At 29.3% G+C, this 8,195-nt stretch overlaps 1 long non-coding RNA gene across 1 annotated transcript in view; it reads right to left on the bottom strand.

The window, feature by feature from the left end:
• The window catches only part of LOC110012573, a 2,011-nt gene extending 1,863 nt beyond the window's left edge, over positions 1–148 (bottom strand). The window contains exon 1 of the long non-coding RNA XR_002287781.1: positions 73–148. This is a non-coding gene — a long non-coding RNA (uncharacterized LOC110012573). The remainder of the gene's footprint in view (positions 1–72) is intronic.

Below are 8,195 nucleotides of genomic sequence, written 5' to 3'. Positions count from 1 at the left end.
GGGGGATGAAGTAAAGTTGGTGGGGGCGGGGGGTGGAATCACAAAAATGAGCCAAAAAAATCGGTAACTTACCTCTACTAGTGTCAAAGAAGGGGTGACAATGGGCGGCATGGGGAGACGCAAGGTCGAGGAAAGAGAGAGAGGAAGAGAGTGAGGGAGAAGGAAAAAAATCTGTTAAATGTTGTATATATATTAAATTTTGGAATGGGCTTTGGTACGGACATTTTTTAAAAAATCGTTCCAAATAACCAAGACGACATCGTTTCAGTTGACGAGCATTTTAATAATAACCATTCTTATTTTCAAAACCATTCCTAAAAACAAAACTGATTTCGTTTAATCTAAAAACAACGTCTTTTGAAGCACTTTTAACAAAATCGTTCCTATTTTTAAAAAATTATTTCTAATTGTGTGCCAAAATTATTTTCCCTAAAAAATCAAAAAAATAAAAATTCTAGGAAAAACCATCCCAGACATGTTAATGATCAGAAAAAAGTAGATTATAAATTAATTAAGGCCATTGAAAATATATAATGCTTTGAATTAAGTTGATATATGTTCAAAAGATCATGTATATTTATATATATAATTGTTAGTCGTACATAGATGTAAGTAACATCATATACTACTGTATTGGATTGCGTAATCAGACCTTTGGATATTATTAAATCGATAAAATACTACATTTGATGAAGTTTTGGACATTTTTCTTATAGGGATATTGAGATATCGTATTTGATATACAATCAACAAAGTTAAAAACGATGCAACTGTTCATCAGACCATGTGATTTTAGATCAGACCGCTAGATAGAAGTATTGTTATGCGTTTGAGTATGGAATTAATCGGGGTCCCAGATATTGATATATCATAACTGGGAAGTGAATAAGGAATCTGTGGACATATTTAGGAACGATTTTGGAACTCGTTTAGGAATGATTTTTGTTAATCATTTTAGGAATGGATATTTTATACATTTAGGCACGATTTTATTTGAAATTCATCTTAGGAATGTTCAAATATTTAAAGATCATTCCTAAGTTTGACTTTTCCTCCACTTTTCATTTGGAGCGAAATTAAACTTTTTGAAACTGATTTTGGAAAAGTTAGAATCAATTGATCGTTCCTAAATTTTGATTTTTCCTTCTTTTTTATTAGGATATTGTAATGTGGTTAGGTACGTTTTTTTTTTTTAAGTCTGTTCAAAGTTGGAACTGTGTTTGGAACGGTTTGTTGATTTTTGGATCATTCTTAAACAAGAAAATATTGTTTTTTGTTTTAAAAAACAATCTTATTTGTGTGAGAACCCTATTTTGCAAATTGTCCACAAACTGGTCTAAAAACCGTTCCAATTTATAGCAGGGTTTTGAATGGTTTTTGAAACACATTACTTTTTAAGTAAAACTCATAATTTGGAACAGTTTTTGGCATAATTGATTAAGTGTGTACTAAAATCATTTCAAATTGTACCTCATTTTGGAATACAATTTTTAATTGTAATCTTTTGGACATCCATTATCACACATATAGGAACGACCATTGCAAGACCGTCCTTAATTCTAATAATATATTCCAAACAGAGTTCCAAACATTAACCATTATTATTTTGGAACGGTCTTTGGAACGTATCTTGTAACTATTCTTTGGAATACATGTTTGAACAGTTTGGCCGTTCCAAAATTATAACCCAAAAAATGTGGATCATGATGCCATCTATCAACATCCATCCTCATGTGTTTCAAAGCCCGTTCCAATATGGAAGGAACTTTGAAAAAGTTTCCTTGCCCGTGCCAAATCCTGCCTTTTTCTGTAGTGATCTACCCTTAATTGACTTATTACTGACTTATTGCAGGTCAAATAATTTTTCTCTGACTAAACTACCCGTGAATATATATCTCCACACATATATGTATTATCGTATAAAAATATATAAAGGTGCATAAAAAAATTTATTTAATCTGTAATAAATCAGTAATACGTCACTCAAAGTAAATATGATATTTTATTTTTTAAATATTAGCAAATTTGATGAATTTTGACTATTGGAATGACTTATTTATTAGATCAAAACAGACATCAGGGCTACCAAATGTAATTTTTCAAGCCATATAACATTTATATATAATTATATCAAACTTCAGAAGAAGGAAGTATAATTATCTCTGTCTTTTATTTGGGTTAAAAATTATTTAAGTGGATTGTTTGAATAAATTTATTTTAAAGATTTAATATATAATTTATTTTATATTTTAAAGATGTTATTAGAACCTATAATGTAATAAAACAAGAGTAATAAAGCAATTTTGGTCCTGTATCTTTAGGCGTTTCTCGATTTGGTCCTCTAACTTTTCAAAAATCTCAATTTGGTCCTGTATCTTTTAATTATGCTCGATTTTGGTCCTTCAGCCAAACTATCGACCATTTTGCCCTTTTACAGAAACCTAGTTCATACACATGCTCTAGTTTGGCCCAACATGGTTTTCAAATAAAATTAAGCCTCCGTGAATTCATACCTTTCTTTGATCATCTTGTTTTTTGATATTTCAAGTCCTCGGTTTTTTGTACATTTTAATGTAAAATAATTAATTATTTAGAATACCCTTTGTAAAGGCTTTATGAACGTGAGTGACAAAATGATGCTGTTTTTTATGTTCGGAATACTCTTTGAAACGGCTTTATATACGACCAGACAATACAATGTCGTTTATGTTAAGTACAAATATCATATGTTGTAACTCTCTTTGTAATGACTTTATACAAGGCTATATTATTGTAATTTCTTTAGGCACAACTCATCACTTCTTGTAATACTCTTTCCATCGGTTTTTGTAACGGCCGTGGCCATTTCAAATATATAGATATATATATATATATGTATAAGGATATATATATATATAAGGTGTACTTAACAAATTTTTTCCCATTTTCTTCTTCCCTCTCTCTCTATACTTCTTGTCATACTCTTTCCACCAAATTTTATAACGGTCGTGGCCCTCTCAAAGAAATATATATGTATATATGTATAAGGTGTACTTAGGAGATTTTTTTTCCATTTTCTTCTCCCCCTCACTCTTTCTCTCTCTCTCTCGTTCTCTCTGTCTTCCCCAGTTCCCTTTCCACCATCGTTTGCCCCGCCACCGACCCACCGTCGTCTGCCCCACCACGACCCACCGTCGTTTGCCCCACCCACGAGCACCGCCATCTGCATCCACCTCCCCCATTTCACAAACAGGTAAGTTTTCGTTTTTTCTTTTCTTTTCTACTAAGTTTTCGTTTTTTCTTTTCTACAATTTTACGGCTTTCAAATATATTTTTTTTAATGTATGATGATTATTAAGTATATTTGTTGTTAATGAGTAATAATTTATATGAATGATTATTGGGTATATTTTTTAATGTATGATGTTTATTAGTAATCATATTATGCAATTTTAAAAAAAATTGTTATTAAATGTGCATGCAGAGATATGCGTAATCTAAAATGTTTTATTTTAGTAATCATTTTATATAATATGATTTAAGACTATATAATTATCGAATTTTTTTACAATTTTTTATTTTTTAATAATTTCTCTTATTCTTTTAAAAACAATCGCTAAATTTTTGGATAATGTTGTAATCTTCTTTAATTTTTGTAATTAAGGATAATTTTTCTGTAATTTTCATTTTCCTTTATAATATTCCATAATTTTCTATAATTTCAGGTAATTTAGCATAATTTTTCTGTAATTTTTGTAATTTTCTGTAATATTCTATAATATTCTTTAATTTTAGGTAATTTTCTGTAATATTAGGTCATTTCTGTAATTTTTTTGTAATATTCTATAATTTTTAGGTAATTTTTTGTAATACAAATTTAATTTTATGTAATTTTGGATAATTATTTGTAATTTTCTGAAATTATTTAGTATTTTTTGTAGTTAATTATATTTTTCTGTAAATGTTTGTAACTTAGGAAAATAATGGACTTTAATGCAATTTTTAGCTAAATAATGGACTTTAATGCAATTTTTAGCTAAATAATGGACTTCAATGCAAATTTTTTGAATATTTTGGACGTTAATTCAAATTTCATTAAAACAAAAGTCTTTAATGCCAATTTTAGGAAAATAACGGAGTTTACAATAATCATGAAATTTAATAAAAAATTTAGAAAATGTTGGACTATAATGCAATTTTTTGAAAAAATAATGGACTTTAATGCAATTTTTAGGAATATTTTGAACTTAAATTCAAGTTTTATCAAAATAAAAAACTTTAGTGTCAAATTTAGAAAAATAACGGAGTTTAGGATAATCATGGAATTTAATGAAATTTTTAGGAAATTTTGGATTTTAAGACAATTTTTGAAAAATAATGGACTCTAATGCAATTTTTAGGAATATTTTGGACTTCAATTCAAGTTTCATTAAAAATTTAAAATTTTTGGACTTTAAAATTTATATTTTTAGGAATATTTTTGGACTTTAAAATTTAATGCAAATTTAATGAAATTTTCGACAATTAATAATTTTTAATATTAATATTTTTTAAGTTGTAGATCCATGACTATCAATGCTCTGCCGCCTCTGGGACGAGATAGTGGTCGGGGCCGTGGGCGTGTATGCGGTTGTGGCCCTTCCAATCTTCATCTGTTGTTGGTGCGTATATGCACCCCCACCACCGAATCCTGCATCCGTAATGCCATTACCAACTGCAGATCCCGCCATAGTGGGTTGACCTGCTATGGCAGGGCCGAGCAGGTCACAGACCTTGGGCAGGCTGCAGCACCACCACCAGCGCCAGTACTACCGCCAGCGTCTCAGAGACATTATATTGGCCTTCGCGATGCTATATAACGTAAGAAAAATTTATTAAATTATTTTATAAAAGTTTTATTAAATTTTTATTTATTTTTATATTTAATTATTTTTTCAGGTCGAACTCAGATTTTCGCTCTTGAATCCATGCTACGGTCTGGCGCCTACAAGGGTAAGATGATAAGTATTTTAAATTATACTACTAATTTAATTTATTTTTTTAATTTTTTAATGATTTCTTTAAATGATTTTTCAACATGAGGCACAACTCGAACGCCCCGTCAAACAGATGGAGGTGTTCAAAAAGTGCTATGAAAAGGAGGAAGGCCAATGGAGCGGTCCGAAGGCAGCAGAGGTCGCAGTAGGTATATATATTGATGTAATTTTTAAATTTAAAATTATTTTTTTAAAATTAATGATTTAATTTTTAAATTTAAAATTATTTTTTTAAAATCTAATCAATTAATCTATTTGTAGGAGCTGTTGTTAAGGATGATGGAGGATCATCAGAACCAGCAAACAGTGATCAAGATCCTCTATTATCCTCTCAAGGCTCGGTGTCCTTGAAAGACCAATAGGTGTGGTTATCAACAACGGGCAGTCAGAAGAGGGGTCGAGTATTCAGTCTCGACTCTGAGAACCACCACACGGTAGCTGGACCATCACAACCCAGCATGTCCACTACTCCATCGCCCTCGCCACCACAACCGTCGTGCCCCAACCTTGATGATCGGGTAGCAAGAATTGAAGAGTGGATGCTGCGGATGGAACCCAGCTGGACCGATTCTCCAACGCCCTAGCCTCCAATTGATCTTTCGGTACTCGACGGTGATGACGAAGACGCGGCAAATGAGAAGGCTACTTTAGATTAGGATTTTTTTTATCTGTAAAAATACATAATTAAATAATATTTTTAGATTTGTAATTAATTTTTTTTTCTTGTTGTAGTATATATGTTTTTATATAGTATTGCACATTTAAGAAATTAAAACTACACATATATATATATAACAAAAATTTCAATAATTTATTTTTATAAAGATAAATATTAAAATAAATGAAATACAATTTAAAATTACAAAAAATATATTTTTTTTATTTTGTCGTTGCTTTTGTAACGACTTTTGTAGTAAGTTTTACTGTCATATAACCAAGAAGTTAGTTACAAAGGCCGTGCAAAAGAAAGTTATCAATTTCTAAATTGGTCATACAGAAATCTGTTATTAAAGTCGTATAAGAAATAGTTTCAAAGGCAGATGCAAAACTAAAACCAGCATATGCATAAGGAGTTACAAAAATCATTACAACAACTGTTGAAAAATGAGTTACAAAGATCGATACAACAACCATTACAACATAATGCAAGGTCGTTACAAGAAATATTTTAAAAATCGGACCAACAATATTGAAGCAAAAATCATACCTATTTGTGGTACAAATGTCATTCCAATAAAAATTAAATCAAATTTAATTTGACAATTCCAAAAACAGGTGAAATGCATTTTCTTCATTTAGACCGCTCTTGTAACGGCCACTCATGACCGGTAAAAAGACCATTACTAATTATAACGGCGTTCAAGTTAGCCGTTACAAATATTTTGTAACGTCCAAAAAGTCGTGGTAGATGTGTCGTTACAAAGGCCGTTACATTATTGAAAAATTATTCCAAATTATTAACCTAACCGTTACTATAAAATTTATTTTTTGTAGTGCGTGTTGGCCTAGTATAACTAGTGTTACAGGACTAGATAATAAAAATCAATTCATATAAAATCAAAATTTTCACCGCTAAATTACAGAATAAAAATTATAATTTTTCCTGAAAAATATACACCATCAAACAGCAATAAGACACATGGGAGAATTGGTACGTACGAGGGATCTGGAAAATGCTCAGAAATTTATTGTTGTATATGTAGTTTGGTGAATTGAGTTCCACCTAAGTTGTAATAAATGTTCAGAAATTTAAGGAACACAAAAGAAATGGTACGTAGGTAGGAGTAGACAGGAAAATGCAACCCAAAAATGAGCTGCAGATAAAAGATTACCTAATAATAATTTTATAATTTACAGTTATTAAGGTTGATGTATGGATGTTTATCTCATTTTTGTGTGAGTTTATTATAATTTGTTATTTTATAATTAATTCTTAATTTTATTAATATTTTTTTGATTAAACTGATCTAATGCTCAGCTAATAATTATTCAAATATTAATACAATAATGTAACTAATCACTAAATTGTAATTTAACCCATGCGTATATATATCTACTAAATTTTACAATTAGTATAATTAGTTAACTAACATTACTTATATTAATCAGGAAAAAATATTATTTTAGTCCGCTAAGTATGCCTAATTTTAATTTTAGTCTGATAACTATGTCTATTTTTGTTTAGGTCTAGTAACTTACGAAATTGCTTACTTTTAGTCTTCTAGCAGATTTTCAGACAATTTTTACCCTATACAACTTTTGAAAGACAGTTTTAGTCCATATGCACTCATAGGGGTAAAATTGTCCGAAAATCTGTCAGAGGACTAAAAATAAGCAATTTCGTAAGCTACTGGACCTAAACAAAAATGGACGTAGTTATCGGACTAAAATTAAAATTAGGCATATTTAACGGACTAAAATAATACTTTTTCCTATTAATCATAATGGAAACATTAATTTTTGTTCTCAAATTTGCTGATATGGGGTCCTTTTATCTTTGCATGTACATATATACACCAACTTAGGTGTAATTGCATTTTTAATTCTATAATTATAATCATGTAACATTTTTGTTCTATAATTTATTAGGATAGCAATTTAGTCATGTGTATTTTTTTATTTTCATGATTTCAGGATAAACTAGCAGGAATTTTCAAAGTTGATCAAGATGTGATGTCACTTTTCGATCAATTTTGTCTTTAAATAATAAAAATTAAAAATATATAAGACTAAATTACTATTATAGTAAACTATAGGGCCAAAATACCAAAAAAAAAAGGAACAAATATTGCATCAAATCCACCAACTTGTATAAAATAAACATCATTTGTATATATAGTTAAAAAAAAATATTTATACACGTGACATATAAGAGTTTAATTAATTTTGGAAAATGTTTTATTAATTAATATGCTCCAATTATATGTATTATAAATAAAAACCATTTGTATATTTAAAAATAGTATTTTACAAGTATAGTAGGTATGAAGAGAGTGAAATATATATACAAGATATTGATTTTAGTCTAATAATTAAACTCAAAATCATGCTTTTTAGTCCCAAAAAGTTTGACAATGCTTTTTTTGGGATTAAAGGCAATTTTCGTCCCCTAATTTCAACTCATTTTCGTTTTAGTCCCCTAAGTTACTAGGGTTCTATTTTGGTCCCGTAAAATAAAAA

The sequence above is a fragment of the Sesamum indicum genome, linkage group LG9 (genome assembly GCF_000512975.1).
Source record: "Sesamum indicum cultivar Zhongzhi No. 13 linkage group LG9, S_indicum_v1.0, whole genome shotgun sequence".
Lineage (NCBI taxonomy): Eukaryota > Viridiplantae > Streptophyta > Magnoliopsida > Lamiales > Pedaliaceae > Sesamum > Sesamum indicum.
The sequence above is the reverse complement of the archived record's forward strand: the minus strand, read 5'-3'. Positions and strand labels throughout refer to the sequence as shown.